The 10,515-nt window shown below is 45.5% G+C and overlaps 1 protein-coding gene across 1 annotated transcript in view; it reads left to right on the top strand.

The window, feature by feature from the left end:
- The first annotated feature begins 9,875 nt into the window (after positions 1–9,875).
- The window catches only part of ALKAL1 (ALK and LTK ligand 1), a 189,642-nt gene continuing 189,002 nt past the window's right edge, over positions 9,876–10,515 (top strand). The window contains exon 1 of the mRNA XM_068234760.1: positions 9,876–10,113. The gene's annotated coding sequence lies outside the window, so the exon portion shown is untranslated. The remainder of the gene's footprint in view (positions 10,114–10,515) is intronic.

Below are 10,515 nucleotides of genomic sequence, written 5' to 3'. Positions count from 1 at the left end.
GTAGGGAAAATATCGGGGTGCAACTGATAGCAAGAAACACAGAATTTTCATTACACCTCCCAGTAAGACTCAGCAAAAAAACTTAACTTTATAGCCAAAGAGGAGAAAGAATACCAAACACTTAACCCCCCAGAGAGACTCACTAGTGGTGGTACAGGTCAGCCAATTCCATGACAACAATATGAAAGAAGAAAGTCTAAAGACATCCTAATTTCTTCAAAAGGCAGATGGGATACAAAATATCGACAAAAACAGTGGCGTAGAAATAGGGATTGCAGAGGTCTCAACTGCACTGGGACCCTAAGGCCAGTGAGGCCCCGAAGGGCCCTCCCTAAACTGCAGTATTAGCTCTTTATTGGCCCTGTGCTTGGTACTTCTAAAAATGCTTTGAATGATAACAATCATTAACAAGCTGTTCCCCATCACCCTTCTTGCACATCTGACACCTTAGTTGCCCTTGGAAGGTTTTGGTGCACCACATCAATTGTTATGTATAGAGTTCTTTGGGGGACCCCTGAAAAACTCGCACTGGGGCTCATAGCTCCTTAGCTACGCCACTGGACAAAAATAACTGACACAAATTTCAAAAGGTAGATTGTAAGTTGTATATGGGTCAGTTGTGTGTAAATTTCAAGCAAACTGTAAAGGGAACTGGGCAAATCGAATACATCTCCTGGGAATTTTTATCATCCCAATTCTAAGCTGCGTACAGGTTGCCTGAAATTTGCGTGGGAGCCAGAATTATTTGCATCTCATCAACCATCTCTAATAAGTTGGGCTTGATTCATTAAAGGGTGCTAAGTGTTAGCACGTCAGTGAAAAGCCGCTTTGCACGTGCAAACTACTTAGCACCCAAGTTTGCACGTGCAAAGCCTTAACACTCGAGTTAGCTCATGCAAAGCCTTTACACTCGAGTTTGCACGTGCAAACCCTTTACATGTGATATCACGCTGTAGTGAATCGAGCCCATTGATTTCAAGGCTTTGCACATGCAAACTAGGGTGCTAAGTAGTTTGCACGTGCTAACTAGGGTGTTAAGTAGTTTGCACGTGCAAACTAGGGTGCTAATTAGTTTGAACGTGCTAATTACTTAGCACCCTAGTTTGCACGTGCAATGCTTTTAGGCGTGATAACTGAGTTATCACTCTTTTGTGAATCAAGCCTGTTGTGTTCAGTGGAAACACAATCAGGGATTAAAATCTAAACAAGAATTCTAACTATATCTGCTCTACCCATAACACATATAATAAAATGAAGTAATTCTGTTAAATAACATGATGTAAAAAAAAACTAAAACATAATCAATCAATAGTTGATGTCATTACAGAAAGATAGCATTAGTCACCAATGGGTTTATTTAGAGATATATTCATATCTCAGTAAGCCATCAAAGACCTGGGGGGCTTAATCTTTGTCACAAGGCTTATAACATGGTATCAACAGGCTTCATTATGTTCTACAGAATAGATAGCCTAAATCACACTGTCAAAGGGGGACTTACAATGAAATGCTGCAATTATTGGTGAACGTATCACGATTCGACTGAAGGATGATATACTGAAAGTGGTGCTTGAAAGGATGGATGCTGAGATGTCATCAAGGTGGAAAAAGTATAGTTGTGTGTCCTGCAGGCTGGAGTGACAATATGTTTACAACACTTCCCCTCTTCTGGATTTTCCAGTAAAAGCCCTGGTTCTTCAGTGCTAGCAGCTAAGTGACCATTCATTTCTTATATGTGATAGTGCGTGGGGGCTTGCTTTGAAAAGTTGTAGTGTCTATTGTTTCAGTGTGTGTAGGTGGAAGTGCAATAAAATATACTCAGTAGGTTTAGGTGATGGAGGTTGGCACAGCGAGAGGTTTAATGATTTTTTTCTTCGTAATGATCAAAGTTGCTCTCAAAAAAACACTCCAAGAGAGGGAAGACTCTTTACTCCTTCCTACCAGAAGGTGATAAGGTGATTACTAAAAAAAAAAACCTCACTCACAAAAAGCCCAATTTGTCCTGAAAAAAAAAAAATAGAGAGATCATTTAGATGTGATAAGTAGTGATAAAGTTATTGCCAAAGTAATCAGAGCTGCGCTGAACTATGAAAACAACCTCAGTAGCGAAGTGGTTAAATTGTATAACCACCGAGCATGTAGGAGAGTTCTGCTATGCGTCAGAATAGGGGGAAGACTAATAAAAAGTGAATCATGACACAGATATTTAAGGAGGATTTTAAAGAACTACAAAAAATTGGGCTGAATGAAATAGAACAGGGGTCAGGAACCCTTGTTGGCTGAGAGGGTTATAAATGCCACATATTTTAAAATGTAATTCCGTCAGAGCCATACAATATGTTTCAAAGTGGGACAGTAGGGCTCATGTTCCTGTTGCCATGGTGGTGTGTATACAGTTGATCCACCGGGCAGCGGAAGTGGCAGACACGTCTTCAGCTTCTCTTGGGTTTCAGCAACATCAGCAATTTCCCTGAGAGCCAGACAGGAGAAATACAGACTAACAGCTTGTACAATTAGCTATCTGAGTTAGTGTGAGGAAACGCGGAAAAGCCGCCGCAAGGGCTCAGAGTGAGGCGGCTGTTTCCACGTCTAACATGGCGGCACAACGCGAAGAAACTGCCGCATGCCACATGGGCAGAGCGGTGGAGTCCGCATTGGATGCAGCAGATTGCACGCATGGCAAAGCTGCTGACATTGCGGCTGGACGCGGGGAAACTGCCGCTTGCTTAGAGAGCGGAGCGGCGGTCCCCGCGCCTGAATCAGTGGTTACATTGCAAGACATGTCTGGTGTGGCTGGGACTGCTAGTCCACACAGGTGCAGAAGGACGCGCGCGCGCGCTGAGAGGCAAGACAAAGACAAGACAAATAACATTTATATCGCGCTTTTCTCCTGGCGGACTCAAAGCGCCAGAGCTGCAGCCACTAGGGCGCGCTCTATAGGCAGTAGCAGTGTTAGGGAGACTTGCCAAAGGTCTCCTACTGAATAGGTGCTGGCTTACTGAACAGGCAGAGCCGAGATTCGAACCCTGGTCTCCTGCGTCAGAGGCAGAGCCCTTAACCATTACACCATCCAGCCACCATCCATATAAGGCAGAGCTTATATGACAGCCAGAAAAGGGTCAGCTGACCAGGCGGGTCAGCTGACATTTTCACCACTTGCCATTGGTCCAGCACTTAGGGGAGGCGCTGGAGAGCGCTTTGCTATATATACTGGGTGCTGGTCATTCTCTGGTTGTCTGCCGTTGCGATCTCTACGTGGTAGCACTCAGACGTTGTCTGTATCTGTGTTCTAGCATAGTTTCCAAAGGTGTTGACATCAAGGCGCTCACACCATAGCATTAGGAATATATATTGTATTATTTGTTATGACCTTCTGCCTGCCTGACTATTCCTCTGAACGCTGATCCTGTACCTTGCTATTTCTGATATCCTGTTGCCAAACTCTGCTCGTTCCTGGACTCTGTATTTGCCTCCTGATTCTGTTATTTGCTAATTCTGATACTCCGTTGCCGAACCCTGTCTGTTTATTGGATTCCGTATCTGCCTCCTGAATCTGTACCTTATCTGTCTGTGTGTTAACGACCTGGCTTGCCGACCTCGAGAACTGGCCTTACGGTTAGAGGCAGTTCCCAGACCTGTTGGTGACACCCTCCCTTCTCGGGTGTCACTCACGCTCTTCCCTTCCTACTCTCAGCCTAGCTCCTCCCCCCAGGAGAGTCTAGGCCATAGGAAGGAACTTACTTCTGAGAAGTACTCAAAGTATACTGTTGCATCTAACACTCACTTGTTCTATCTGGTGTCCAGAGGTTAGTAGATATATCTGATTATCGGTGATACTGCAGATCACCAATAATCGGGTATATTCTGTATTCCTGGTGAGACTGCAGTTCACCGGTAATCAGATCCTCTCTGTGTTACAACGATTGCTACAGTTGGGGGCTGATCACTTTGTAGGACGAGATCCCCGTACTTCTGCCCAATAGGCTGCCTGTCAAGTGACAATCAAAGTGGGCCAATCAAAGTGTGGGGATCTTGTCCTTCAAAGTCACTGAACCTGACAGGGTCCAGAGTTGGACAATTGGAGCAGCCATTCGTTTTGGGGTAGCGCGAGTAAGATAGTAGTGCATGCTACAGCAGTAGCGTGCACTACTTTGAAAAGTTTACTTGCGCTGCCACAATAAGCTGCGCTGCTTGAGCAGTGTAGCTTAGTGAATCAATCCCTACTGATTTGTCTGTGAACCAGATGTAGCCTTTAAAAAGGCCACATGGCTCCCGAGCCATAGGTTCCCTACCCCTGAAATAGAATATGGGCTGCAATTCTACACTGAGAAAAGGGGAGCATTAAAGTGGCCACAGGCTTCTTGATTTTTCTTGTCGATTTTCAACCAATTTGATCATTTGATCAAATCTGCTACAAATAAATGCCCCAACGCGCTGGCCCAATCGATCATTAGATCGATTTTCATCCAAAATTTACAGATCACATAGTCATGTCACATTCTGTCCTCAGAGACGCACACAGTCTAATCTTATCATAGTCATGTGTCCTTACAATATTAATATTATGTATTTATATAGCACTGACATTTTCAGCAGCACTAAACAGATCACATAGTCATGCCACTGACTGTCCACAGATGAGCTCAATCTAATCTCTACCATAGTTATAGCCTAACATTTTCACTATAGGACAGTGCAAGAGTCTGCATCATTGCTCCACACTGCTCTGCATAACCAGCACGCAATGGAAACTGTTCCATTGCCATGCATTGGTTACAGTACAGTCGCGGTGCAATGCAGCTAAGTAGCTGCATTGCACCGCGTGTAATGGAAATGAGCCCTAAAGCTAACTAGGGGGCCTCAAGATCGCTGAATCTGTCTTGTTGGGGGCCTCATGATTGCTGAATTTGTCTTGTTGGGGGCCTCATGATTGCTGAATTTGTCTTGCTGGGGGCCTCATGATTGCTGAATTTGCCTTGTTGGCAGGGCCGGATTTGGGGAAAGGCCCCCAAGGCACGTTCCTAGGGCGCCAGAATTTAGCATAGTTAGAGGGGCGGGTGGTGACAGCAGGTTGAATGCACCTGTCACCAGAAATTGCTCCGCAAGGCCGCAGTTGCGATCGCCCCTTCACTGGCTTGGCATCACTTGGCAGATCATTTCTGAAGTGAGCCAGTGAGCCTGTTAGCGGCCGCCCCCCCTCCCCTCCCCTCTGAGCAGCTGCGGGAACAGAGTCACTTACCTCACTCCGGACTTCCAGCGCCGAAGCTTCCTCTGCCAGCCGCCGCTGCGCACCTCTATCTCCTGCAGTCGATCCCCTCCATGTGACTCGCTGGTAATGTGCCAGCGAGTCACATGTGAGGGACGCTAGCAGGAGATAGAGGTGCGCAGTGGCGGCTGGCAGAGGAAGCTTCGGCGCTGGAAGTCCGGAGTGAGGTGAGTGACAGTTCTGTTCCTGTAGCCGCTAGGAGGGGAGGGCAACGGGGATGAGGACGAGGACATCCGCACCGGCTTCTACTTTGGGGGGGGGGGGAGTTCGATGGCAGGACAGGGTGCGGGGGGGGGCAGGATCTAACCACTTATACTAAACTCTGTGTGGAGGAGGGGGCACAGTAGCACAGTATCTGGCTGCCTATACTAAGTAGGGGGGGGGGGGGAGAGGGATAGAACACAAAGTTATGCTACCAATAGTAAAGGGGAGGGGTAGGTGGGACAGCATCTAACTACCTATACTAAAGGAGGGGTACAGCATCTGGCTGACTATATTGGGGTGGTAGGGCAGCATTTAGCTACCTATACTAAAGGAGGGGGCGGGGGCAGCATCTGACTACCTATACTAAAGGAGGGGGGAGCATCTGACTACCTATACTAAAGGGGGGAGGGGGCAGCATCTGACTACCTATACTAAAGGAGGGGGCAGCATCTGACTACCTATACTAAAGGAGGGGGAGGGGACAGCATCTGACTACCTATACTAAAGGGGGGAGGGGGCAGCATCTGATTACCTATACTAAAGGGGGGACACAACGTCTGTCTACCTAGTGAGGGTGCACAGCATCTAGCTACCTATACTAAGGGGAGCACTGTCTGACTATCTATACTTAATGGGGGGGGGGGGGCACATGGGACCTCATCTGGCTACCTATACTAAAGGGGGGGGGCAATCATGGGGGGACAGCATCTTACTATTTATACTTAAGGGGCTTAGTGACCAGGGACCACATTAGGCTGCGTATACTAAGGGGGGGGAGGGGAATAGCATTTGGCTACCTACACTAAAGGGCAGTAAAGGAGGACAGCATCTCACTACCCATACTGGGGGGGGGGGGGAGGGAGCACTTGTCCCACCTATACTAAAGGGATTGGCATAATCTGGCTACCTATACTGTGGGGTCATGGACATATTCAGTCCCACAGGGCTGCCAGGGTCTAGTTTTTCTCATGGCTGCACTCCCATGTACAAGTGCAACTGTAATGGACATGCACGAGTATGGTCCTCACATTCACATTATTTCAAAATTACTTGTGCACAGAGGAAACAGTCATGCACAAAAGTGTTTGAGCTAGTGGGCATGTGCTGATCATACTCTCACAGACCCAGTACAGTTGTACACCGACGGGAGTGCAGCCACAAGGTAGAAGAGGATCCCAGGCTGCAGTGAGGGGTCTGAATATGTTCAGAGGGTCCCAATGAAGGAACAGTGGACAGGAGGATCATTTTATTAATTATTTTGTGTAGTTTACTTTAAGACTTTTTCCTTGGGGAAAAAAGTGTGTGTAAGTTTGGGGTTGTTGAGATGTTGGTGGGGTGGGGTGGGGGGGGGGCAGCTGGTCATAGTGGGCCTTGGGCGGTAAAAGGTACAAATCCGGCCCTGCTTGTTGGGGGCCTCATGATTTGTTGGGGGCCTCAAGATTGCTAAATTTGTCTTGTTGGGGGCCTCATGATTGCTGAGTTGGTCATGTTGGGGGCCTCACGATTGCTGAATTTGTCTTGATGGGGGGGCCTCATGATTGCTGAATTTGTATTGTTGGGGGTCACATGATTGCTAACTGCGAGACTGTGGAAAAAGATGAATCATCATCATATGAGACAATAGCATTAAACCTACTTTTTCAGCTTTTTAAAACCGAAAATGAAACTGGGAGGTTCTAAAAAAATGAACACATTTTTCAGGAGTCGGATGGATGAAATTGTTTATTTTCAACTTGGATTTTCCATAATGTTCATGTATGAGTTAAAACGTTTGTATTTAGTTTAAATTGCTGTTGGCTCTTTGCGATAGTAAAGCGACTTTTGGGTTGCAGTTTGGGCACTCGACCTTCAAAAGGTTCGCCACCACTGTCCTAATCTAATGTCCCACCATTGCTAAGTTCATGTAAACTTGTCTCCATCCGCGACAACACCCACATTTTGGTTAATGACCACACCCATTTTTCGGCATGACATAGCCCCATTTTTTGTTGCGCCACACAGCGCCACCCCAAATTTTCGGCTCTTCCTCCCCCCTTTTTGCCCCCCCCTGAAAAATTTTCTGCAGAAGCCCATCAGGCCCTATAAGTTTTTTCCCCAGCTTGATAGATAATTTCTGACAGGTTTGATCAGATTTTTGATGATTTTCTGATCGATTTGTATAGAAGTGATCAGAAAACCGATCAGAAAAATGATTGAAATCAGATCAGACCTATCTATCGAGCCAACTATTTTTCAAAAAAATTCATCGTGTATTCCCAGCATTATTCTGATCAAATAAAAAACAAATCTATCTGTCAGGATCTCTACTGTAGCATGTTCTGTCGGTTGCAGTGGAACGGCAGCCGGGCAGTTCTGACTTATATGCTTGCATTCGGTTGCGCATTCGCAATATGTCTCATTATTATTATTATTATTATTTTTTATTTATATAGCGCCAACATCTTCCGTAGCGCTGTACATAGTACAAACAAATAATGGGGAACAAATATACATAAGAAATACAAGACACTGTACCGTCATGACATTGAATATAGTAAATACAGATACATACATAGTTGATATGTGGTTGGTACATGTACATATGTTAAAATAACAGCAGTATGAGAAACACTAGGAGGAGGACCCTGCCCTTGCGGGCTTACAATCTAGAGGGTAGTGGGGAGGAAACAGAAGGGAAGGAAACACAAGGTTTAGTGGGTGAGCCAGTGTGCCTTCAGTGCTGCCTATAGCAAATTATAGGCTTGTCTGAACAGGTGTGTTTTCAGAGTACGTTTGAAGGTTTCCAGACTTGAGGCATGACGAACCGGCTGAGGGAGAGAGTTCCAAAGGAGAGGGACAGCCCGTGTCATTTGCAATCACTCTGCAGTTCAGAGCAGCTCAGGATGCTGTCATGATTCCTCCTATTGCTTACTGCAGTTCAATTTCCTAATATTGTTGCATAATATTGCATGTATTTGTTATGAGAGTCCTTTTTCCCAGTCAGCTAGAAGCTTGTAATCAAGCTACGGTAGCTCAGGATTGAGTAAATACCATTCAGCTGTATGGGAATTTGGATGCCTGCATCCATTGGCAGATGTCCACATAAAAGTCTGACTCCCAATTCAGACTCCGCTCGACATAGCGTACAGCTACTATAGTTGTCGTTGGATCCATGCTGTGAAAGTTGTTATTGTAAAATTGTATAATGCCTTGCTCTGTATTTTTATGCCTGCTTGACGTTTGCTGCACCCACGGGGGTCAGTGAAGTCCACTATTCTGATAGCTTGGATTCTGCCATCACCACGTTGGTGACTGGTAGTATTCCTGCTAGTCTTGTTTCTGGGGACGTAACTATAGGCTGCAGTTGCTATTAGTTACGCTCCTTCCTGTTTGTCTTGTTTGTGCCAGTGTGGATGCTTGCTGGGGCAGCGATTAGTCTTGCAAGCATTCTGTCTGTCTTTCTGTTGTCTGTCTTGTTACTTAGCCAGAGGCTCAGGCGGCAGCTGCCCTGGGCAACAGTCAGTCAGTCTGTCTGTCCATTGTTTGTCTTGTTACTCAGATCATAGGCAGTGCGGCATCGAACTGCGCAACCATTGTGTGTTATTTGTGGGGATCGGAAGCCCAGATCTGCAGTTGCTCTGGCCAATCTTGCTCCCTTGTTCATTACTCCTGTGGCAACCTGTGTAGCCTCTTCCATTACCCAGCTTGTTGCTCTTGGTGGTAGGTCTGCTTTCTGCATCAGCTGGTATGCTTGCTCGCCTAAGTCCGATTAAGGGCAGCTAGTGGTGCGCCAGGCAGGGACAGGTAGAGGGTCAGCTAGTGGCATGCCAGGCAGGGTCAGCAGGTGAAGAGCGAGCCCTCCAGTCTTGAGCATGCACGCTGATTCAGAAAGTATACCCCCAAGCATTAGACTATTTATCTAGCTATCTATCTATCTATCTATCTATCTATCTATCTATCTATCTATCTATCTATCTATTAATACATCTGTCTGTGTGTTTGTCTTTCTTCTCTCCCTTTCTCTGTCCATATATCTCAAAAATATATATCTGCCTCTTTATCTATCTACCATCATTATCATCATCACATCTACCTACCTACCTAATCTATCTAGCTGTTCCTCTCTTTATTATCTATTGATCTCTTTGCACCTCTGCTAATTATCTGTCCATCTATTAGTCCTGCGGAATGCAGCGCACTCTCACAGCTGCCTGTCTGTGTGTTCTCCTCGCAGTCTCAGAGGAAGAATAGATTTCCTTACTTTTTGTTGTGACGTTCACAGAATCCCCACAAGTCTTAAATTGTGTCTGAAGATGGCAGTTTTATTAACAGGCGTTTCCTGATCTGGAGGGAGAATCTAATTCACAAATATATCTGAGTCAGCCTAATAAATGGCTCTCAATTGTTATCCATTGGGAAGGGGGGATGGTAATACTATGCCAGGAAAAAGCCAGGGTGACTCAAAGAATGAATTATCAAAGGCTCTTCATTACCCACCACCCACATAAAGTCAATACTATTAGCCTGAGCAGCCACCTAGAGAAAGTATATATATGACACAGGTGTATGGACATCAAAAGATAGTCGCTATTTTAACCTGTGTGCTCTTGGCAACAGCCTGCACAGCTGACATCAGTACTGGGAGCAAGTCCAGCTCAAAAGGGGTAAGTTACTGCAACATCTGCACAGCATCCTTTAGACCAGGTTTCTATCTACTATCTACAAACTTCTTGATCTATGTAGAGATTTAGTACTCTGCAGCTTTTACCAAACAGATAGCTATTGTAGATGAAACGAGACTGGATTGCTTTTATTACATTGGGTTCAGTTTTCTGAGTTGCAAATGATATCTGACATGGCACACGTGTTTTTATTAGCATTGCAGTCTTTCTTTACAAAGCATCCCAGATTTTGCAAGTTTTCTGTCTTATAAATTCTCAAGGCAAGTTTACTTTTTGGGGGTACTTTGCAGCTTTGTTCTAGTAGAACTCACAGAACGTGTTGAAGCCTAGGGAAGCGTTGATAGTGCAGTGGCAGAAGTATGGAATTAATTTGGAGTTTAGACT

This window comes from Hyperolius riggenbachi, chromosome 5 (assembly GCF_040937935.1).
Source record: "Hyperolius riggenbachi isolate aHypRig1 chromosome 5, aHypRig1.pri, whole genome shotgun sequence".
NCBI lineage: Eukaryota > Metazoa > Chordata > Amphibia > Anura > Hyperoliidae > Hyperolius > Hyperolius riggenbachi.
The sequence above is the reverse complement of the archived record's forward strand: the minus strand, read 5'-3'. Positions and strand labels throughout refer to the sequence as shown.